Source organism: Hyperolius riggenbachi, chromosome 11 (assembly GCF_040937935.1).
Source record: "Hyperolius riggenbachi isolate aHypRig1 chromosome 11, aHypRig1.pri, whole genome shotgun sequence".
NCBI lineage: Eukaryota > Metazoa > Chordata > Amphibia > Anura > Hyperoliidae > Hyperolius > Hyperolius riggenbachi.
The window spans coordinates 88,139,509-88,165,251 of NC_090656.1; the positions used below are offsets into that span (position 1 = coordinate 88,139,509).

The 25,743-nt window shown below is 43.2% G+C and overlaps 1 protein-coding gene across 4 annotated transcripts in view; it reads right to left on the reverse strand.

Moving 5' to 3' along the window:
• MYRF (myelin regulatory factor) overlaps positions 1-25,743 on the reverse strand; it is a 257,540-nt gene that overhangs the window by 101,035 nt on the left and 130,762 nt on the right. The gene's annotated exons all lie outside the window — the stretch shown is intronic.

Sequence of the window (25,743 nt, forward strand, 5' to 3'; positions counted from 1 at the left end):
CCTTTTCATTACAAGTTATTGACAGGAAATTATGTCAGTAATGATCGGAAGTTAAAGAGAATCTGTAATAAACAAAAAGTGCCCCTAGGGGGTACTTACCTTGGGAGGGGGAAGCCTCTGAAGCGTTCCCCTGTGTAGCCTTGATAAAGCGCTGACTCAGTGCGAAAAGATGCACGTGGGCGCAGTAGCATCTGCAGCAGTCAGCAATATTCGCCTTAGGGATCCGGCACAGGTGCACTACCAGCTCCTATACAATACATTAGAATGGAAACACTCCCAAAATGCTGCATGTCCTGCGACTGTGATTTGCCTAACCACAATCTCTCTAGTGAAAACTGTCCCATCTATTTACATTGGCAGAGCATTTAGGGAATTGGGTCCCGGCAATAGAAGCTTGATCGAGGAGGAGCACTCTTGGGACACCAGATGTGCTGTAGTGCAGACTTTAAAGAGACACAGAAGCAGAATAAAATTATGATATAATGAATTGGTTGTGTAGTACAGCTAGGAAATAAACCATTAGGAGCAGAGTCATTAAATCTAATATTGTTTCCAGTACAGGAAGAGTTAAGAAACAGTTATCTATGCAAAAGAGCCATTGTGCTCCACCACTTTCAAAGCCGCAGAGAGCTATGGCTTCTGAAGCTTATTATCTCAAGTGTCTGGCACTGTATTTTTTTTTCCTTCAGAGAACAGGTAAAAAGTTCACTAGCCTGCTCTGTAAAATCATTTAGAATGCTGAGTAGTGTGTAAACTGCAAATATTAGAAAATGTTATAAAAAAAAACTAACTGGAAATAAAAGTATGATAATATTTTCTTTGCTACTAATGTTCTAGTAATTGTTCGTACTACACAACCAATTCATTATATAATTTTTATTTCGCTTCAGTGTCTCTTTAACTGGGGGTGACAGCGGCACAACGGAGGGGAACCGCAGAACACTGAGGGAACTAAAAGACTTGAGGAAGCCCTAGGTAACTAAAAGTTTTTCTTTAACCACCTTAACTCCCCCTTCCTAGTAATTTCCTAGCAAGTGCAGCCAATTGCAGATAATACCACCATGAAGTGTGGTCAGTATAATGATTACCTTACCCCTAATAAGTGTGTGGTGTGTGTCTAGTGTAATGATTACCCTCAATTCCCGAATCGAGATCCATATAATAATATAACTCCTCCAACCCCCCCCCCCCCCCCCCCCAGTATTTGTTGCTAGTATAATAATCAATAATCCCAGCATCTCCTAACCCCCTCCAACAAAGTGTGGTGAGTGTATAGATAAACCCACCACCCCCAAGCCACCACTAGCTTGGCTAGTATAGCAATACTACCCCCCACACCAACGTGGTGAGTGTTATACTCATCACAGGGGCTGTTGTGTTGCATGCCTGTCTCTCCCATCCAGACTTGCAGAGATGTGCAGCAGAAGATTCATACCTGCTCTACCAGTGCTGCTGTAATATCAGTTAATGCTCTCTCCTCTGATAATGCTTCTTTTATATGTATATGTAAGAAATCAACTCCAAACTCTGTAATTGCACACCAGTGAAATCAATTGAATCAATGTCCCCTTGCCCGCGGGTTCAGTCCTTGCATCGCTCGGACAGCATTTTATTCTACCTCTACGTCCACTTGGATAGTGGTCATTGCAAACCAGGCCCCTCAGCCGGTCGCATTGCTCACTGGGCTTCTGGGTGGGAACTTGTGTTACGCATGCGCGGTAGCACTACGAGATGGTTTGCACAAAATGACACTACAATGGATCCTCTCGTCATCCCTTCAATGCAGCCTGTGGCAATGACTCCCTATAGACTCCCAAATGCATGTTACGTGGCATCAGGAGCCCATGAAGGAACTCTGCCACATATGCTGACAAGCTGCATTGAAGGGAGGATGAGAGGATTTGGCACTGCTGGTGCAGGTATGGATCTTCTGCTGAGCATCTCTGCATGTTCAGATGGGAGGGGGAGAGATAGAAGGAAGTTCCCCCCACTCGCTATCACATGGGGTGTGGGGGCTACAGTTACACCACTGCAGTCTGCACCAGTTATGTTCTATCCAGACTATGTTCTCTTCTGGATTTATGGGACTCTCTACATGAGCAACTGTCTACAACATATTCCAAAACGGGGAAGAAAAGCTGCCTGATTGCTGACTTTCCTTAGTGTTCCAGGCCCCCTCTTCCTTCTGCTCTTTTGCTGTGTTTTTCACTCTGTTGTTGATACTATGTGATGTGTTTTATCTATCTCCTGTGGGTGGGATGTTTATAGCTCTGCAGGGCGTATGCCAACCTTGGATACCACTCAATCCTCAAAACACATGGCATCTCCCCCACAACATCTCCCCCACAAGACAGAGGAAAATGTCAATCTCAGTCCCCCAACACAATGTGGGAGCAGGAGGGAGCCGTCTAGGAGGCATGGAGACTGAGGCATGACCCGTATCATACCCATAAAGGAAACTCTGCTCCTTCCGCGTCACTCAAAGGAAGTAATATACGTGACTCACAGCAAACATTACAGTATTGTGTGCTTCTATTTCCCTACCTTACACATACCATTCATACAAGCGCTGAAGACAAGCCTTGCACAACTTGAACTAAGCAACCTTTTGGTCTGTAAGGGGAGTTGCTGAAACTAATAACAGAACACTGACTGAAAAATATGACAGAGAATGCACAAGGTGTATATTCAGGCCATATATCCCAGGCATATCCCTTTTAGAGGACAGTCCACTTAATTGTTGATCCGTGAATTGTTAGGGTCAGTACACGGGCGTTCAGGGGACGTCTTGCTTAGTCAATGCTAAACGCTTTTCTGCAAACAACCAAAGTAGAGTTTGGCATCAGTTCCTCACGTTCGGTCCCCACGTCACATTTTGAGCCCCTAGGGGGACATGGAAGTACTGAACATAGCCGATCTTGGACGCTACATGTAGCATCCAGGACACAATGAGATGATGGGATCTAGTGCTACATTTAAAGAAATGACGGGAAAAGCCAGTACCATCGTTTAAAAAGCGCTGTCCATTTATTTGATTGGACAGGGTTTGAGCAACTATCGTTGCAAGTGCCATAATTAACCCTCGAGTGAACCGAGCCAGAGTCTGATGAGAAAAAGTGTGATCAGACGGTGACAGTCACCCTCTCAGTCATACTTTGCACATTCATTTTCCAGTGTTCAGGATGTCAATCTAGACAAGACAAGACACAGCACATTTATATTGTGCTTTTCTCCTGGCAGACTGAAAGTGCCAGCGTGCAGCCACTAGGGCGCGCACAGTAGGCAGTAGCAGTGTTAGGGAGTCTTGCCCACTGATAGGTGCAGGCTTTCTGAACAGGAAACTCCACCAAGCAGCACTCCACCGAGCTAAAGATCCAGCACAGGACTAGCCCTAGCCATAGGTCTAACCCAGCCCTGCATGGGAGTTATGGAAACTGCATCGCGGAAGCCATGCATCGACCTCAGCCACTTTGGGTACCAAGCAGCTCTGCAGCGGACAAAGCCAGCCAGTGGGACAAAAACGGACACCAACCGACCAGGTTGTGCCGCAATCCTAGGGGGACTCTTTATCACTGTCCTTTTCACTGTCTTTTTCACTTTCTCTCTTTCTATTTCCTCTCCTCTCTCTGTCTCTCTCCTTGGGTTAGACTGGGGGGCATCTGATTCAAAGTATCGCTGCAAAGCGTTTTGAGTGCCTTGGACGGCAGCGGATTACCCCCCTGGTCCTTTCCCCAGGGTTCCTCTTTTATGTATGCATCTCTCTATGCTTTATTTCTATGCCTGTGTTTTCACTGTTCCTACTGTATGTATCTACTGTATATGCCTGTATATGCTGTATGTATCTACTACTGTATGTACCACCACCGACCCTGTTGTGCCAAAACCAATTCCGGGTACGACTCACATTGTACTTGGCGAAATAAATTCTGATTCTGATTCTGAACAGGAAGAGTCGAGAATTGAACCCTGTTCTCCTGGGTCCCATGACACTATCCAGCCACTAATCTAAGTACCAGCCAACTGAGAGGAAAACACAAGGAATCAAGCGCAAGAGATTTGGGTGCAGCCGTTCCTACCATAGACCGTAACAGGAATTACAGCTATAGCAGTGCACAGTGAGTAACTTCGGCGCCGTCAGAAGACAAAGCTGAAGTTGCTTTTAAAACACTGTTATTCAGCCACCAGCAAAGCTGAAAGCCGAATTACATCATTCCTCACCATCCACGTGGACCTGGAGAAGGAATAGTAATTAATGCCGCCGGGACTTGTGCAGCAGCAGGATATGCCATATATCGGCTGTATCCTGCGCTCAAGTCTCCCGGCGGCGATTTCTCTTGTATGCACTGAGAGGGGCATCTCGGACAAGATTAGCTGAAGTGAGAACCCTTGCCTATACACACACACAGGTGTTTTCCAGTTTAACCATTTAAGCCGCCTGGACGTGATTGTCACGCCCAAGTGGCTGCTGCTGTGCTTCTACGCGCTCCCGAGCGCGATCGTGCGCACGCCGGCGCGCCCCTGTGAGGCCCCCCAGTAGCCCGGAGATCAATGAATGGGAACATAGTTCCCTTTCATTGATCTAAGTCCCTGGCAATAAAACTGACGGCTTCTTATCAGAGGCCGCGGCCTTTCTGACAAGTTTCCCATCCTCCATATGCTTCTTGGAAGCGAGAACTTCGCTTCCAGGCCTGAAAAAAAAAATCTCACTGTGGCCATCTTGTGGCCAAATACTTCATCTACTTACATTTTTTTAATAAAATAATCCCACATTATTACATTTAAAAGTAACTGTTTACCTCCTACACCAAAAATTACCCAAATAACATTTTTTTATGGAAATTTTTTTTTACAATAATTAAAAACAAAAACAAATAGTTACCTAGGGGTCTGAACTTTTTTTTAATATGCATGTGAAGAGGGTATATTGCGAACATTTTTTAAATTATAAGCTTGTAAATAGTGATGGACGCAAAACTGAAAAAATGCACCTTTATTTCAAACTAAAATATTGGTGCCTTACATTGTGATAGGGACATAATTTAAATGGTGTAATAACCGAGACAAATGGGCAAATAAAATACATAGGTTTTAATTACGGTAGCATGTATTATTTTAAAGATATAATGGCCGAAAACTGAGAAATAATGAATTTTTTCATTTTTTTCTTAATATTCCTGTTAAATTGCATTTAGAAAAAATAATTCTTAGCAAAATGTACCACCCAAAGAAAGCCTAATTGGTGGCAGAAAAAACAAGATATAGATCAATTCGTTGTGATAATTAGTGATAAAGTTATTGGCAAATAAATGGGAAGTGAAAATTGCTCAGATGCATGAGGGGAAAAATACCCGGGGGCTGAAATGGTTTATAATGACCCGCACACCAGTTCAGCAATGTAGCTGTGTAATGTCTGCAACTTAGATTGGTCTTTCACAAAGGGTTAATAACCACTGATCCCTCCTTTCATTCAGAATTTCCCATAAAGCACAGTCACAGATGCTGAGAGTTATCATTGTATAATAAAAGAATATATGGGTGTATTCACTGATATGATGATTACTTCTCCCAATTAGGGAGTGCTATTTAAAGATTGCCTCATGTCCATGGGACAATAGACAATAAAACTTGAAAACCCAGTTCCAATATTCTTTTTTCTAACTGTACCCTCTCTCTTCCTTAAAGTGAACCTTAAGACTAAAAATCTACTCAGCAGCACTGAAAAGGCTTGATGTTTCTTTAACAGTTTCACAGCATCAGAACTTTGTTTTTCTTATAGAAGTCTCATTTTTAGCTGCATTTTTAGCTAAGCTCTGCCCCATCAAAGAAAACTGCCCAGGCTTTTTTCCCCTGATTCTGTGCAAAGCATGATGGGATTTCCTATGTTGTTGTTCTCGTTGCCTAGCAACTGGGAGGGGTGATCAGGACTCAGGACAGTTGGAACTGTGTCTCATGCTCCCTGTCACCTTCTTTCAACCAAAAAGATGGCTGCCCTCATGAAATCACAAACCTTTGCCTGTTCTTTTAAAACAGGATGGGTAAGAGATTATATTACCTATCTATTTTAATTAACATAACTAATGTAACTTAATGACAGTATGTTTGTTTAGGCTGAAGTTCCTTTTTAACTGCACACTTTGCAAACCATGCCCCTCACCCCCACAACTACCACCATTGTGACATGGCCCCACCATTCATGTAACTGAAGCAACTCTAATTTCAACAATTAAATGGTCTTCCCAAATTACTCTTTATTAGTAGTAAATATGTAGCCTCCTCAACCCCCTCCATAACTAACTTCTTTGCGTGGGCTACTCGGCGGCTGGGCACCAGTGTAGCTATTACATATTCCCAGCATCACTCTGTCTATATACCAATTCCTGGGGCTAGAGCTATATGAATAGGAGTTTACATATAGATCCACCTCCATGTAGAGTGGTAGGATTGTACTAAAAGTTGTTTGGGGGTCCATTTAAACAGTGACATTTCTACCCTATGTGGAAATAGACTTTAATACTTAATTTAGATTAATTGATGATTTAATGCTGATCAATTTACTTGAATCATATTGAAAAAATATAATTGGCTCAGTTACAAAAATATATGGAAAGTTGTAAATGAGCAACAAAAAAAATATAAAACTGATTGATAGATAAGAATTTGTTTAATCCATAACAGATTCATCATTTTTCATCGTTTTGATCATTTTCTTTTTCTGTTTCTATTGATAACTTACAACTTCCTAAAATGAAAAATACGGGTAGAGTAAAAAACAAAATGTATTGCTTAAAGGGGAACTTCAGCCTAAACAAACATACTGTCATTAAGTTACATTAGTTATGTTAATTAGAATAGATAGGTAATATAATCTCTTACCCACCCCGTTTTAAAAGAACAGGCAAATGTTTGTGATTCATGGGGGCTGCCATCTTTGTCATGGGGGCAGCCATCTTTTTGGTTGAAAGGAGGTGACAGGGAGCAGGAGACACAGTTCCAACTGTCCTGTGTCCTGATCACCCCTCCCAGCAGCACACGCTAGGCTTCAAATGTCAAATTCAAAATGTAAAAAAAATAAAAAATTGCACCAAAACAGCAGAACGAGAACAACAACATCAGAAATCCCATCATGCTTTGCACAGCATTAGGGGAAAAATGCCCGGGCAGTTTTTTTCTGTGCAGCTAAAAATGAGGCTTGTATAAGAGAAAAAAAGTTCTGATGCTGTGAAACAGTTAAAGAAACACCAGGCCTTTCCAGTGCTGCTGAGTCAATTTTTAGTCTGGAGGTTCACTTTAAAGGTGGTGCAGTCCATGGGTTAATTTGTCAAAATTAAAATTTGTTTTTCATTCAGATAAAATTGATGAAATTATCAATTGATCATCTTCAATTGATCATCTTACTTTGATCAATGCTGTACAACGTTGTAGCACTAATTCAAGGAACAGGTATTTGGTTGGGTTGGAAAATATCCTATATTTTCTATGAAGATATGATCAGTTTATTATTCCTCATACATTCGATTAATGTATTCTTCTCTCATCTATTAATTATTCTTTACATTTGTGTATAGCATACCACACACAAAAAAATGAAATGTTTGTTCACTCTACGTCATTATAAATCTTCAGACATAAATGTTATTACATCCAGACAGAACAAAGTACATCCAACATTTCGAGACAACCCAGCGTCTCTATATCAAAGTAATCTGCTCACCGACAGTGTTCAGCAGGCAGTAGGCAACAGGGTAATCAGTGCTATCAGCGCATAGTCCTCAGTCCAGGAGATGAATGGGGAGAAACACCTCTGATCACTCGCAGATACGATGTAAACACACACAATTTGCATTTGATCTTCATTTTTTTAACAGTTGAAATTTTATTTTTGTTTTACGCAAAGTACAACAGATAAATCAGAGTAGTACAGATATGCAGAGCTATAAATCTTATTTTATGTGAAGCAAACAGTATCAACAGATCCTCATATTACAAGCTTGTGATTGCATCAATGATAACAATACACTATTGCTATAAACATACAGTCGGGGCCGGGCTGGGGCAGAAGCGAGAGAGGCTCCAGCCTAAGGGCACAGTGTAGGAGGGGACGCACAACTCACTCAGCTATCATTCCCCTTTTGTATTTGAAGAAGAGGTAAATAAGAAAAGGGGATACATGGCAGTGACTGCAAGCCAGATAACTAGAGATTAAGGAGTGGTTGGGGGCCACTGTCACTTTGTCACTTCCTGTCCCTAAAATCTTCATGGACCTTCATGGTGGCTTATGCGGCTCATGGGAAAGGAAATAAACAACTGTTGTTTCTGTTAAAGAGATTTAACCTAGACTTTCACTAAGCCTAACCAATGATAGGAATGATCAGAATATTCTCCAAACATGCAACGCTCCATCAGAGCCGGCCCGAGGCAGCGGCAAGAGGCTCCAGCATCAGGGCTCAGTGAAGGAGAGGGCACACAACTCACTTAGCTGTCATTCCCCTATTGTGCTTGAAGCAGAGGGAAATAAGAAAAGGGGATACATAGCAGTGATTGCAAGCCAGATAACTAGAGATTACGGTGTTGGTGGCCCTGGGGCGCCTCTTAGTCTAATAGCAATCAGTGTGTGACGGCTGGGGTGGGAGTGATGGAGGGACGCACTTTGGTGCCTCAGCCTTGGGTGCTGGAGGACCTTGTCCCGGCTCTGCATACAGTATATTATTTAGCTTCCATGCCTGGCCATTTTGCATCACTTCTTTATATTGTATCGCTCCAGAAGGAAAGGAAAGGAAAAGAAAAAGAAAGAGAGAAAGTTAGTCCTAGATCTCTCCCCCACCCCCCAGACACAAGCATTCGAGTCCCTTCAGCATTAGACTTAATCAAGTATGGGTATAAAGTTAAGACTTGTAGAGTCCATTTCCTTTCCTCCCATATCCCCCAAATGTTGTTATACTTCTAAGGGCATATTCTATTTAGATAGGTTGTTTTATATATGAGTAACATTGTATTAATCAAGCTTGCCCATGTACCCAGTGTGGGAATGGAGGCCTTTCTCCAAAATCTCAGAATCTCCTTTCAGGCCTGAAAACTCAAGACTCGGGCTAGTATTTGTTTGCGTTTGCATTAGATTTTCATTTAAGCTGAAATAATTATAATCAGTATTTGCATCTCATTGACCAACTTTATTTAGGATATTTTGACAAGACTAATCATCTGGGAGTGTAAAAATAAACATGTCCACAGGTCTGAAGTGCTCATTATTACCGCTAACCCAGCCCTCGTCCAGCATTCACTGCAGAGCTGCATCAGACACAGGAATGGATTCTATGTGGCTACCAATATGTTTTAACAAATAGAGCCAGTCACACATACCGTATATAACATTGTACCTGTCCGTATCTTTACTGAGCAAATTATTAAAGCTATCAGGGCCATTTATGGGGAAAGTATGCCAGCGTCTAGAATAATGACTTCCTGAAAGGAGAGTGATTGGAGTCAGGTATTCCAATCAATGAGTCAGGTGTTTTAATCAATTTAGGTGTGAGCTTGACCCGTCTCGCAGTAAGGAAAACAGTAAGGAAAACACTTATTTTGGTTATCTGCTCTGGATAGCAGAAGTCTGATAAAGAGCAGTTCCTACAAAAAAAAGGTAGTTCAGAGGAGCTCAAAAAAGAACTGTTGACACTCATAAAAAGAGAGGGAGTTACACAAGCGTTATGTAACACCTGGGTGTAAAGGGTTTTCCAGTCACTGATGAGACTGTACAATACAAATGTTCGGATTATATTATTATTATATTTAATATTTAGTGTCCCTTTTTCAGAGTAGGAGTACCTCTTTCTTGCTTATATGTTGCTATGACAGAAGTGATGTACACATATTCACAAAATACATGTATTTCTCAAGTTAAGAATGTGTCCATGTGACCCTGGAGGTCCACGTATACTCTAGAGGTGTATACATCCAGATACAGTATTAAGTATGCTCCTCCCTCTGTTATCATATAATTACACCAATAAATTTGAAATAAGGGTTTTATTCATGTACAAAATTCTTCAAGTTTATACAGATCGAGAGATAAAATGTAGCTTCACATACAGAGTCCCAAACAATGGCCTAAACACGTGCCTAGCTGCTTTCTCAGAGGCACACAAATTAAGGTATATAGTCAGTTCCTTGAAGCGTAAACAGACTGTTGTTATTAATCTGTGATGCTGATAGTAACAGCACTCCATGCTAAGAGCGTCCCTCCTCAGTGGTGAGGTGCGGACGCCCTCGTGTGCCTCTGAGGAAGTGGTTTGTTTACCGCAAAACATGTCAGGCCGTTGTTTTGAGACTCTGTATGTAATGCTCCATGTTATACCTGGATCTGTATGAAATGTAAGAATTTTGTGATGTTTTGGGACTAGCAAACTAGCACTGGCTCCATTTAAAACCCCAATTTTAAAACTATTGGTGCAATTATACTCTAAAGGGGTTAGTCTGGGTTTCCTGGTAGAAGACACTCCATATATAAACTATTACAGTACAATGCTATACGGACTATAATGGCCTTGTTTACTAACGCTTTGTTAGGGCCAGAGCCCACTAAAGCAGTTGTGTCCGCTTCTGTCTGCTTTTCAGCATCTGTCATTGATGTGTTGCTGAAAAGTGGACACAACTACGTTAGTGGGCTAATGCCCTTAGAAACCAATTAGAGGTCCTTGTACAAGACCATGTACAGCCAGCAGTCACCTTTTTTTACTGACCTGAAGAAGTGGTCTGCGTCCCATGAAACCGTTGTCCAGATTTGTGTGCTTTTGAACTTTATTTCCAGCATTATTGGGTTGTTCTTTCAGAGAGGTATGTCAACTCCTACCTCTTCCTTTTAGGCCTGGAACCCACTGCAAAACGCTATCGCTAATCGCAAGCGCTAGCATTTTGTATGAGCAGTTTGTCAGCGGTTTCATGAGCGTTTTAGGAAGTGATTTTACAAAGTGTATCAATTAGCCAGCGATTGTGTAGCCATTAGCGATTAGCATTTTAAAGTCTGATTGGTCCTTTCAATTAACTTTAATTTTGTTACAGTGTGTGGTAAGGTTAAAACGCTAGCAAAATCGCTCTATGCAGGTTTTAATGAGCGATTAAGCCAGCTTTTATATACTTTACATTGAAGCGCTAATGCTCCCAAAATGCTGCATGTCCTGAATTTGCGATTTATGGAATCGCAAACGCTCCAGTGGAAGTTGCCCCATCCATTAACATCAGCTGAGCGTTTTGGCAAAACGCTAGCGTTTTGAACCGCTCCAGAAATGCTCACAAAACCGCTCTTGTGGGTTCCAGCCCTTAGACTGTTTTTAAGCCTTTTATCCCTTTTTTGGCACCTTCATCTAACTGTTTTGGTCCCCTCCGTTGGGAAGGTAATTTTTATGTGTGTTCTTTCTTGCATAAAATCACTTTGTGTGGCCACCGGTCCGCTGCCACTGAATATCGTATACCCGAGCGAACTGTCCTGCAGGTACTTTCAGAGGTTGCCAATTGTGCAACTGGGTTTGTGAGTACCCTTATCACATTACTATCTCATTCCATGAATACTAATTTACTACACAATGGCCCATATGCAATTAACTTTCTCTCCAGAGTTTTCTCCTAGGAAATAATTCCTCATCTTTTCTATAAAATCACTTTTAAGCGCTTTGCAATCCTACGGTAGGAGAAAATTTAAGACAAAAAGTTAATTGGATATGAACCAAATGAGGCTCCTTTTCTACCCTTGTGTCTCTCTCTTCAGAAGGTTGAAGCATCCACGAGGACCTTTGCCTCTCCCAATGTTCGCTAGCAACCAACTAACTTTGCTATTGGTGATTAGCGAATTGAATCAAGGAACTTTGTGGATCTAGGGATTGTTGTGGTGATTCATCGCTTGATGTCCGCTGTCTGGCTCTTGGAGGATATCTCATGGACCGCTTTCCTACATGGAAATTGTGTATGTATGAGCCAGCTAGTACTAGTTAGAGCACTCTCTTCTGTGTTTTTTGTTATTTTAATCAATAAGATGTAATAAGAAAACGTGTGCTTGCCTGTATGTGAGATCTACTGTATATTGTATGCTGTATGTATATATTGTATACTAATTAATAGTATTTGGATATTGATTATCAGTGTAACTAATACTTTATAGCAGTAGAGGCATAATTGGAAGAAATTTGCTTATTAATTATTTGTTAGACTATTCAAACATTATACAGACCGTCTCCTGGCTGGGAACAACAATTGGGATGCTAACCCTGTAACGTGTGGATGAATATATAGACCTTTTTTCTCCATTTGAGCAACATATCATAAATATTTAGTGGTACTAATGATACACAATGCAGTGTCATCATTGCCCTACACAGACTGGACTGAAGCTGTATTGTCCCTGAGTTTCCCCTCCAAGTGCACACCTTCCAATTCCCCTTGTTAGTCTCTGGTTGCTGAGGTTGCTGAGGAATGCAGGCACTGTGCACATCACCAGACGCAGCCTTTCCTCTCTCACTGATTCTCAGCATCCACCTAAAGCCAGCTTTGCATGATTAGAAGAGGCTAATACATAGCTTGATGGTCACGGGACTCAGCCAGGGGATTAGGCAAAAAACAAAAACTTTAGACGACCAGACTAGGGGAATCACAGACTGGGAGAATCATATTACAGGACCACCAGGATTAGGTCACACTGCAGGACAGCCAAGATCAGGTCGCACAGCAGGCCTATGTTAAGCAGACAGATTCACATGCCGACCACCAACGCTGTCATGGCACCAAATTCACCAGCGCTTTACCAGAAACCCATCTATACTGCAACAGCCTTTGTGCTCAGGAAGTTGGAGTGAGTACTTGACCAATGCAGTCATTCCAATGTGTACATCTAATACTAGAGACATTGTAGTGAGCCTGAAAGATTCCAGAGGTTTCATCATTTTTCACCCCAAATAGCCAGAATTATCACTTCTGTCACTTCTTGTTTGTGGAACATCAAAATGAAAAAAGAAAACCTGTCACAATATTCAGTTACATGTGCAAGAATCATAGTATAAGAATTAGTGTGATAACAAAGATATTATTGCCATTTAATAAGCTATAGATGCAATAGCGAAATGAGAAAGAAAGATGCATCATATTTCCATAGGAGACTCGCAGGTGCTGGCAAGGAAAGATAACAACACTGTTATGAATCATAACTCCCAGTCTTTGTGCTCCAGTAGCACACAAGTCAAATAATTCCTTGTAACCTTTAGGCCCCTTTTCCATGGACGGTTGAACTGTCTGCTTATCGGGAAGTTCAGCCTCCAAACTGCCAGCCATGATTACCAGTGGCTCTGGGTGCAGGTGCAAGTTTTACATTGTGCCCCCCAGCCGATAACAATTGATACAGTGCACCAAAACCTGCCAAAGACAACCACAGTGCCAGAGGAGAAAGAAGGGGATGGGGAACAGTTTGTTAATGATTACTAGTAGGAAAAGTATCAATAGAAGCGATTATTACCAGCACAGAACCGATAAAGAGTTAATGTTGCAGTTGAGGAAGGGCCTCTCTAGCCCAAGGGCCCGGTGTGGTCACAACCTTAGCATCCCCAATTGCTACAACACCATTGACGATTGCCTTCCAACTGCAGTTACGTGCAGCACAATGGCAGCATTTGTAACACCTTGCATGTCATTTTACACATGGTGGCGTTACCTGACCGCAAAAAAGTGAATCGTCAAATCTAAACATGGGCGTGACTCTATAGGGGATCCACCGTACTTACCCCCATGCTGAGCAAGTTGCTGATAAGGGTATGGGAGCAGCTGTCAGATGGTGAATTCAGCACCTTCAGGCTCCCATGGAAAAGGAGCCTGTTTGGGGTTAATCAGTGGCGTAGCTAAGGAGCTCTGGGCCCCGATGCAAGTTTTACAATGGGGCCCCCCAAGCACTTTATACATGAATTGATACAGCGCACCAAAACCTGTCAATGGCAACTACAGAGTCAGAGGTGCAAGAAGGGGATGGGGAACAGCTTGTTAATGATTACTACTATTCAAAGCATCTATAGAAGTGATTATTATGAGCACATGTCCAATAGAGAGCAAATACTGTAGTTGACGGAGGGCCCTTCGGGGCCCCTCTGGCCCAAGGGCCCCGATGCGGTCGCAACCTCTGCAACCCCTATTGCTACGCCCCTGGGGTTAATGAACTAACCTCCATCAATATTACCATTACTACTACCACCAGTGTACCAAGCGTTAGCAAGTAGCGTGACCCACAGTACGCATTACCCATGTACCTTGCATTTTGCTATCTGTATAATGCACGGGACACTGCATTAGTAATATTGCCATGCACTGCCTGCGCAAGGCAATCTTATCGGCAGTTAGTGTATCAACCCCTAGAGTGGACATATATACATGCAAATACTTGTTAAGAAGGAAAGGCTAAAGGATACATAATTTTCTCTAAAATAGCCACTGGTGACCTCTGAAAATGCTTATTTTGGTGGTGAGCTTGCAGTATGCGTAAAGTGCACCTGAGATGGACCCAAGAAAAAAATTATGCATACTTCATCCAGCCACCTTCAGGCTAATCGGTCCCTCAATGTCCTTCTTCGCTCCCTGTTTTTTCCGCAATTCAGCCAAGTAACTCGGCCAGTCAAGGCCAGTCGCTGGCTGCACGCACTCCCCGTCATGCTCCTGCGGCCGGGAGCGTTCTGTGTCTGCGCAGTAGTACTGTCCAGGCGCAGAACTCTCCCGGCGATGGGAGCGCCGGCTGGACCGCGTATGTGCAGTACAGGCGGACTGGCTGAATTGCGGTAGACCCAGGGAGCGGAGAAGGACAGGGAGGGACCAATCAGGCTAAAGGAGGCTAGAGGAAGCTCCGGGTATGTTTAATTGTTTTCTTTAGGTCCTTCTCAGGTTTCCTTTAAAGAGAATCTGTACTCTAATATTCTTACACTAAAAAGCATACCATTCTATTCCTTATTTTCTCCTGTGCCCCTCTGTGCTGTTTCTGCCACTCTCTGCTGCAATCCTGGCTTGTAATTAACAGTTTTAGGCAGTGTTTACAAACAAACTAACCAGCTTGTGATAGGCTCACATAAACAGAGTGTGTGAGTCATACATTGTGTGCAGGGGGCCTGCAGAGGGTGTGTATCGCTTCTATCCAATCACAAGCAGCCCTGCACATTCCACACATTCAAGCCGTAGCCCAACAGACACGACAGAGGAAAGGAGATAAGATTTATTACAGAGACAGTGCAATTAGGAAAGGCTGCAGTAAGCCAGAGCACATTAGAACAGGCATAGGAACTTATAGGATAGAAGAACTAAGGCTGAAAAATTTGTTACAGAGTCTCTTTAAATAGAAGCTAAGGTGAGAGACATATGGAGGCTGCCATATTTTTTTTCCTTTTAAACAATACCAACTGCCTACCATCCTACTGTTTCCTAATCGCAGCCAGGGGCTGAACTACAAAACATGGGGCCCCCATGATTTGTAGTTATGCCCCTGGCTGCGACTAGGAAGTGATTTGCTGAGCAGACCTTCAATGCATCCAAAGACAGCTGCAAAGTAAAGAAATGGTAGGATGGAGGTGCCCAATTTATGTTCTATTTTAGTATTTTAAAATACAACATTTTTGAATAAAAACTTTTTTCCAGTTGAACTGGTGTCTATATCTTCTGAAGAGGTAAACAATTACCTCTCTTTTTACTATATATTTTTTTTATTTGCATTTGAAAATACTAAAAAAGAATGCAAATTGAGTGCCTTCACCCTACCCACTACCAGTCAGAGCTCCTTGAGGTAATAGCTTTGCAGTTTTTGTGGAGTGCACTCCTGTGCTGTATTGGTATAGAAAGTCCGTCCTAGACAGTATGAACTTTCTGTTCATATACGGGCGGCCCTGAATGATAAATCGGTTGTCAATTTAGAGCTGGCTTTTGGCAGATTGGTCTAAGGAGGAATGTATGAATGTATGGTTGGTGAAGCAGCGGGGCTGTATGAAAGTATAGCGGAATTGTTCAACTAGTGAAGCGACTGAGGTGTGTGAAAGCATACTTGTATACAAACTAGCGAAAACTCAATGTGTATTGTGATTTTAAATAAATATAATTTTATTGGTATGGTGGACAGTATTTGCTGTTAAAGGCGCAAGAGGATACTATTCTGTTACTCAGCAAATCTAGCTGCAAACAGCTTTAATCGAATATGATTGTTTCTTCCTGTGATACAATGACAGCAGCCATGTTGTTTGTAAACATTACACACAGGCAAGCTTATCTGCATCTTCAGCACTCAGCCTGTGAAAAAAACCTAACCCTCCCCTCCTCCCCTCTGCCAATGAAATCTCTGGCTAGTAATACCTCCCCCTCCTCCTGCCCAGACTGAGCTCCCATGAGCCCTTGTTACTGTCTGAAAATGTCAAGGCTCTCTGAAATGCTGTGGGTGAGACTTCTTTAGTTTATAGGGAATTAGAGTATTAAAACAAAAACAAAAAAGTATTTGGCTTGAGGAATGCCGTATAAACAATAGGAAAGGAACACAATTATGCAATGAGTAAAAGTTCATCTCGGATCCACTTTAAAGAGGAATTGTACTGAAAAAAATTTAATGAATTAAATTGCTTATTTCTTTACAATATTCATTCATAAAGTATCTAGTCAGTGATTGCCCCTTTCCTCTCCCTGATTTACCTTCTGAAATTGTTTACAGGTGGTGACATCTTTAGGCCTGTCAGGTGATGTTTGTTTACTGGGAATTCTAAAGCCAGTGCAAAATATACCTGGGGCCATATGCAATTCACTTTTTCTCCTGAGTTTTCTCCTAGGTGATATTTTTAAACTCGTGAATAAAATGCCTTTTAAGCTACCAGAAAGCAAGATAATGCTCAAAATAAATCTGATAGTACCTTTTCTCCTACTTTTTGGTACTTTTTTAGTTGAAATGTGCTGTAAAGTTATTTAACATTGAAGATAAAAAATTATCTCCTAGGAGAAAACTCAGGTGAAAAAGAGAATTGCATATGGCCCCTGGTGTCCCAGAATGCTCTGAGGGAGAGATTTCCAAATATCTAAACATCCTAGGCAGTGACATGATTGGAGGGCAAGGTTACAATTACATACCAATATACAGCAATATATAGATATAAAAAGTGTTTCTAATGCATTGCTGAAACTAGGGAAATTACGGTAAAAGTGGGTCTATTGAATATTTTACTGCATTACTACTATATGTCACTATAGTGCCTCTTTAAAACAAATAACAGTAGCCTTCTCTGATCTTTGGTTTGGCTTCAGTGAAGTCACATGGAAAAATCAGTGTACCCAGTAGGCTCATGGTGACCCAGAACCACTAGGAGAGTATAAGGGGTTCAAATAGACCAAAAGCCCTCTTATTAAAAAGCTAAATTTGTCTCAACACTGAAGGTATTTACAATAATTCAGGAATAAATCTTGAATGATTTGCATGAGCAGGGGTGCATCATGGGAGATCTTTCTTACTCACTTAAAGGATAACCAAGTTGAAATTACAGAGTGTTCTTTTACTTACTTGGGGCTTCTCTCAGCCCTTGTAGTCTTGTAGGTCCCTTACTGTCCTCCCAGTCCTCATCCTTAATCCCCTGTGCAGCCCCAGAAAATGTGCAACTTAAAACCTCTTTGATCACACTCCCGTAGGTGGGAGTGTTATGCACATGCACAGTTACAAGTCAAGATTTGCTGGCTTTGTACTGTATAAGAAACCATTGTGGGAGCTGGGTGTACAACTGGTCTGCCATGCTCAGAAGAGTCATGTTCAGTAGTTGCCGGCACCCCTACAGAGGACCTGGGGTGATCGTGGTGGAATCCAGGAAAAAGTACATCCTAGTTTAAAACTTGTACATACGTTAGATTGAACTCAGCCCAGGCGGCCGATAACAGCCACACCTTCAAGAATCTAGCATGTGTACAGCATGCCCGATACCCCTCGGCAGGGATGGTCGTAGTCAGCCAACTTCGCTACGCTGGAAATACGCGTAGTTTTACGCAATTACGCTTCGCCAAACTACGGCCCCGAAAACAAATATTCGCTTCGTAAGCATTTCGTAGAATACGCGTTAAAATACGCAATTACGCGTAGTGCAAAGCGTAGTGTATGCGGATAGATATGCCCGTATGCAAAAAATTGTACGCATTAATTTCTTTATAAATGCATTTAATGGTAACCCTTCTATGCGCACATTCCCCTTTCCAACGCGTAAATTTGTATGCATTCAATCGCATGCGGAAAATTAGACGCGACTAACGCATTCGTAGTTCACTACGCAATACACATGTTAACTATGCATAGTGGGCGTAAGCTACGTGTAGCGGTACTTCGCTACGCGTAAATTCGTAAGCGTAGTTTTGAAACTTCGCCTATGAACTACGATGCGTAGATGCGAACTACGATGCGTAAATTCGCACTGGCGTAGTTTCTGCTCATCCCTGCCCTTTGGCACATTGATGAGCAATTCTATCACTGTCGTTACCAATTCTATATTTTGTATCATTCTTTGTATTTTGTCACTAATTATGTATCTTGTATATTGGTGTACACCATTGTCTGTTATTATGTACCCCATGTTTGTCTCTTACTTTGTACAGCGTCACGGAATATGTTGGCGCTTTATAAATCAATAATAATAATCTGTCTGGCCGAGGGCATCATTCTCCCCTCTCATCCCGCTCACTCTATGACAGTCCTCCTGTGTTCGTTCTCCCCCCTTTCGTAATTGGGTGACAGCCCTCATATGTGTACGGGCTTTAGAAGCAACCTTTATGATATTTCAGTAACTATTTTAAAAGTAGTTATCCTTTAGGTATAGCATTAGGATACTGTATACTATGAACTATTTGAAGCTACTTTCTGATGTGCATTCATTCACATGTTGCCTTTTGTATTTAAATGTCTACTTGATAAGACAAAGAGGAATGTTATACTGCTATAAAAATAATTCCACTTCTCCCAAATAATGGCTTGTATAACTCCATGTTGTGTATTCTCATAGAAGGGGACCACATACAGTATATTTTACAGCCACTGGCTGTTTTGCTATGGCACTAATGGCAGATCCTGCAGGATGTCAGAGGTGGATTGGTGTATTCCAGCTAGATGTCATCTAGATGGATGGAGCTGAGTCCACACACTTGGCAGGAGCAGGACTATGAGCTTGCTGGTCTTCTCTGCCAAATCTCCACTCATCTGTTTTCATGAGAAGTGGGCAGATCTGTTTCTCTTAACTGTCAACCTTTCATTCTTTGTACACAGCCTTCTGAATGTCTTCATGGGCTGCCAGCTTAGCTATATGCAGGGGTAATAAAAACAAAGCTATGTTATTAACCTGCTCAGCCGATCAGCAGAGTGATCCACGGTGTCTGCTGCTCCACATTCATTTTTACAGATCAGTTTAATTACCCTGGCTCTGTTTCCAAACTTAAAGTGTACCCAAGGCGACATGTGACATGATGAGATAAACGTGTCTGTACTGTGCAAAACATATTCATAACCAGGCTGTTTTACTTGTTTTATTTTGGTGCCTGAAGTTAATTTGTAGGCATGGAAGTGACAGCTTCTGTCTTGTCGGGACCTTGACGGGAATATAGTAAACATCACGGATAAGCAAATTACAGCCATAAAAGTTTTCCTGGCAGAATACAACTTCTGAGAGCCGAGGAAGATAACTATACATGAACTATTGACTAACAAAACACTCAATCTACTTAGTAAATATTTAAATATAAAATAAAACCATGAAATATCTAAACAAAGTCATTTTTAGGAGTAGGAGGATAAATACAATTGTTTATCTCAGGGGTGCCCACACTTTTTTGGCTCGCGAGCTACTTTAAAATTTGCCAAGTCCAGGAGATCTACCAACATTTAAAAAGTGTTGCAGACCCCCCCCCCCCCCCGGGCATGAACAGCCCCCAGGTACAAGTGCCTCCAGTATAGGTAGCTATGTATAGGTCCCTTCAGCAAAGGTAGCTGGGTACAGGTCGCTTCACTGGGTACAGGTGCCTCTAGTATAGGTAGGTAGGGATGGGTGCCTCTAGCATAGGTAGGTAGGAATGGGTGCCTCTAGCATAGGTAGGTAGGGATGGGTGCCTCTAGCATAGGTAGGTAGGGATAGGTGCCTCTAGCATAGGTAGGTAGGGATGGGTGCCTCTAGCATAGGTAGGTAGGGATAGGTGCCTCTAGCATAGGTAGGTAGGGATAGGTGCCTCTAGCATAGGTAGGTAGGGATAGGTGCCTCTATAGGTGCCTCTAGCATCGGTAGGTAGGGATAGGTGCCTCTAGCATAGGTAGGTAGGGATAGGTGCCTCTAGCATAGGTAGGTAGGGATAGGTGCCTCTAGCATAGGTAGGTAGGGATAGGTGCCTCTAGCATAGGTAGGTAGGGATAGGTGCCTCTATAGGTGCCTCTAGCATCGGTAGGTAGGGATAGGTGCCTCTAGCATAGGTAGGTAGGGATGGGTCCCATTAGCATAGGTAGGTGGGGATGGGTCCCATTAGCATAGGTAGGTAGGGATGGGTGCCTCTAGCATAGGTAGGTGGGGATGGGTCCCTCTAGCATAGGTAGGTGGGGATGGGTCCCTTTAGCATAGGTAGGTGGGGATGGGTCCCTTTAGCATAGGTAAGTGGGGATGGGTCCCTTTAGCATAGGTAGGTGGGGATGGGTCCCTTTAGCATAGGTAGGTGGGGATGGGTCCCTTTAGCAAAGGTAGGTGGGGATGGGTCCCTTTAGCATAGGTAGGTGGGGATGGGTCCCTTTAGCATAGGTAGGTGGGGATGGGTCCCTTTAGCATAGGTGGGGATAGGTGCCATTAGCATAGGTGGGGATAGGTGCCATTCGCGTTGGTAGGATGGGTGCCATTCGCGTAGGTAGGATGGGTGCTCAAACACTTACCTCCCTCCAGCGGCGATGTCTGGTCTCCCCTCTCGGACTCGGAGCGCTCCGGCAGACAGCGTGCTTGCATGAGGCGGGCGGGCAGGCGTGCGTGCGTGCCCGGCGCCGCCTCCAGCCATGACGTCGCTTCATGGCCTCTTCAGCCGCCGCCTCCTCTCTCCTCCCCTGGTTCCTATTGGCCAGCGGCTGGCAGCAGAATTCGATGGGACAGCTGCCAGACGCAAAATGTGATGGGACGCGGCCAAGAGGCCGCGATCTACCAAATAGGCGGTCGCGATCTACCGGTAGATCGCGATCGACCTATTGAGCACCTCTCATCAGTTTATTTTCCCCTCAGGTTCACTGCTAAATACCCATCACAATACCCCGGAAGATGGATTGGGGGATATGCAGTGACTAAAGATGCAACGAATGATCGTTCCCCTAGCAATCCTTCGCAATCGCGTACTGTGGGAACAATTGACAGGTGCAAAAGGAACTTTTAATGATTGCGGTAATTAGCACAGGGGTCAGTGGGGATAGGAGCGACCGTCCACGATGAAATCCGTCATGACCATCAGTCAAAATAATCGATTGTCACGTGTAATCTGCCATCGTTGAAGATTTGAACATTGTTTAATGAAATTTCATCGAATGATGTTATGCAATATTCCACAAAGGGTCATTCATTGTTAAGGCTGGTTTCACACCATAAACCAGCGTTAGCAATGCAGTGCATCGCACCTGGCGCACCACATCGCACCGTCAAAAACAGGCCTACAGGGAACACCGCGCTATTGCACGATGTTCCCTGTCTGACCACCGTGCATTTGCCGTAAGTTCCTGCTTTAGGTATGAGGAAGTGTATTGTTTAAATATGCTTCCGCGCATACGCACCGCATTAAAAATTTACGTGTCGCCATAGACTAACATGACTTCCGGGATGACGCAGATCGCCGCAAGGTTAACGTAGTTCTTGACCTGCAGCAAAGATGTCACTTTCGCCGCGCCGTAATGTCACAGTATGAAAATCTCCATAGACTTTCCTTGCACGGCGGTGGGGTACAGTAAAAATACTGCACTTCCCCGGTGTGAATGGGCCCTAAAGATTTGTCGCAAAAAGCTTCTGGTAGATATGAGCCTTTACAGAGTGTTCTTGACTGAATTGTGGCGATTTCTCAGTAGATTTCCATACACTGCACAGCACTTTCATCTCTGCCAAGCTGGCCAACCTTGTGGAAAGTGAATCACTGGAGATCAAATCTGTTTTCTCATCCCCACTGCCGTCCATTCTACAATATACGCTCATCAGGAAGATGAGACGCACTGATAAGAGAGGGCAATTCCGAGCATCACCTGTAACCTTCCATAAACGGCAGACTGCTATCTCCTCCTGATCATGAATAATCCCAGTACAGTCACCCCTCAGATGTGGCTCATCCCACTCTCTGGGACCCCTTAACAAGAAGCAGATGTGTGAATGTGAAAGAGGAGCAGGGTCAGGCATTTTAATGAGCTGAAGAGTAGTGCTGAGATGGAAGGTGGTGCTTCCCCTGACAAAGATACTTAAAATTCTTTTGTTCCCAAGAAATGAGACATTAGACAAAAACAAGACTTGGATAGAGAGAGAGAGAGAGAGAGAGAGAGAGAGAGAGAGAGAGAGAGAGAGAGAGAGAGAGAGAGAGAGAGAGAGAGAGAGAGAGGGACAAGATTGCAATAGGAATGGTGGAAAGGTGGTTTCAAATACAGTAATTCCTGCAAAACGTCTCTAAGTCCATCTTAGGGCTTGTACACACTGCCAATGCATGTCACTCGCCAGGGATCAGGGCCTGACATCAGCATTTGAAAAGTTATAAATTATGAAAATGGTTCCACAAAAATGTTCTTCTTGCCCATAATAACCAAATAAACCATCATTTTGCAATTTAGGTATGATCATTTGTGAAGGAATTGATCCAAATGCTAAGGACATATTTGACACAAAACATAGGCCATGGCGTTCTGCAGCTGGCCCCAGGACATGGATCCCTCCCCAGTGGCTAAATAGCTACTTCGCTGGTAAAGCAGTTCGGAAAGAACGGGTGTAACCAACACTGTTATCCTGTGATATTCAAATATAGAAGGGATTTCTTTCTAAAAGCATGCTGGAGTCCAGTGTGTCTTCTGGGTGCCTCTGGTGATGACTCCCTGGTATTGTTGGTGTTCAAATTCAGGTAATTGAATTTTAGAAACCAAAATTAACCCGCCACCACACTTCAGCACCCAGACATGTGGACAGGGTCAGGGGGAGTTCCCTTATTTGTACTTCACGTTGCGCTTCACCTAACTTCATTAAATAGGGATGAGAACAAAGTTGCCTTAGCCTAATCAATATACTGGTAAAACCACGGTCTTTTTTTTTAAAGTGCGTGTGTGTGTTTGTGGGTGTGTATGTGTATGTATATATATATGTATATATATATATATATATATATATATATATATATATATATATATATATATATATATATATATATATATACCTGACCTAGAGTGAGAGAGCAGTTTTGGGTTATGGTTACATGACTAATGCTGAGGCAATCAGCAGCTCCATCTAACTCTGACCCCTCCCTTCCCGTTGGCCTTGGCATTGGCCACATGGCCATCACAAAGAGAAAAGGAATTCCAGGAATTCAAGGAAATAGGCAAGTACTTAATCATTTGCTATAGCTTTAATTAGCATGTCAGTATGTTTCTATATAGAGCAAACCTGTCCCTAAAGTACAGACATGTAGCTAAGTTAACCAGCAAAGGGAGACACAAACAGATCAAAAAGAAAACAAAACAATAGTGCCTAACACCATCAAGGGACAAATGCTGTGTAAAATCATTAATAAATAATTCTTGATAAGTTTAGCCTGTTAAACAGTTCTGGACACCAGAACAGCTGTGTGTAGTACTGGAAAAGATTGACATACCTACGCATTTTGGGGTCTGCACCCCACCTGATGAAGTAGTGTAGACACCAAAATACATGGTGACATCATTGTAACAGTGTGGCAGTAGCAGTCGGCTGGTTATGGGTGACCGAGGCGAGGCACAACCTAATTAGTGTTACAATGGCACATTTTCATGCTATCTTTATTGAAGATCAAGTACAAATGGCTCCCTGCACATACCTCTCTTATTGTCATCATTGTTTTATAAACTCTAGTCCTTGGGTGCTCCCTTATGCAAATGGAAGCCTCTAGTTCCAAATGCAACTGACCTCTCTAAATAATAGCATGGCCAGAGTTGTACAAGAGAGTAACACCCACGTCATTAGCTAGGAAACTGGTGCTCTGTCATCCTTTACAATTCTCATAACTAAAAATGTGGTGCTCTTAAAGGACAACTGAAGTGAGAGTTATATGGAGGTTGCCATATTTATTTCCTTTTAAGCAATACCAGTTGCCTGGCTGTCCTGTTGATCCTCTGTCTCTAATACATTTAGCCATAGACCCTGAACAAGCATGCAGCAGATCAGGCATTTCTGACATTATTGCCAGATCTGACAAGATTAGCTGCATGCTTGTTTCTGGTGTGATTCAGACACTACTGCAGCCAAATAGATCAACAGAATTCAAAAAGAGGCAGCACACTATTGGCTGCAAAGATGGTTGTATTTGACAACAGAAGCACTACATGTTACGGACACCCAGGTCCTTCATCAGGCGCCTGAAGAAGGACCTGCGTGTCCGTAACATGTAGTGCTTCTGTTCTCAAATACAACCATCTTTGCAGCCAATGGTGTGCTGCCTCTTTTTGAATTTTGGTGTAATCCAGGACCGAGTGAGCAATCCGGCCGAGGCTTGGCACCAGCGAATCCCAGGGTAGAGTACACCTGGGGCACTGCTTCCTTGGACTCTGTGAAAATAGATCAGCAGGGCTGCCAGACAACTGGTATTGTTTAAAAGGAAAAAAATATGGTAGCCTCCATAACACTCTCGATTCAGTTGTCCTTTAACCTTCTTGCCGGTTATCCTGAGCTCAGCTCGGGGGAGCCTGCGCAGAAGGATTTCTCCGGCGCCGCTGGGCCGATTTTCAAAATTCTTTTTTTAATGCACGCAGCTAGCACTTTGCTAGCTGCGTGCATATTCCGATCGCCGCCGCTCACCGCCGATTCGCCACTACCCGCCGCGCTGCCCCCCCCTCCAGACCCCTTGCGCAGCCTAGCCAATCAGTGCCAGGCAGCGCTGAGGGGTGGATCGGGATTCCCTCTGATGTCAGTGACGTCATCCCGCCCGGTCGCCATGGCGACCAGGGAAGCCCAGCAGGAAATCCCGTTCTGAACGGAATTTCCTGCTCACTCTGATCGCCGAAGGCGATCGGAGTGGGTAGGGGGATGCCGCTTGTCAGCGGCTATCATGTAGTGAGCCCTGGGCTCGCTACATTATTTAAAAAATAAAATTAAAAAAAAGTGCTGTGCTGCCCCCTTGCCGTCAGAATTGGGACGGCAAGGCAACTAATGTAATGGTACCTCCAATAGTCTAGATTTTATTTGGGTAATTCAGTTTGATAGTTTCAAAATGGAATGAAAGGCAGGTAAAAAAACAAAATATTTTAATTCTCCTAGTCCCCTCAAAATTAAACATTCCTTAACCACTTCCGGATTCTCGGAGCGTATATACACGCCCCTGAATCCAGAAGTGTATACCATGGAAACGGCCACTCGTATGAGCGGCCGTTCCATGTCAGTTCCCGGAGGGTGTCTCCGTGAACACCCTGCGAGCCGATCGGCGGCTCGCAGGGTAAATGTAAACACACGGGGAAGATCTTCCCCGGTGTTTACATGTATACGGCGCTGCTGCGCAGCAGCGCCGTAGAGGAGATCGGCGATC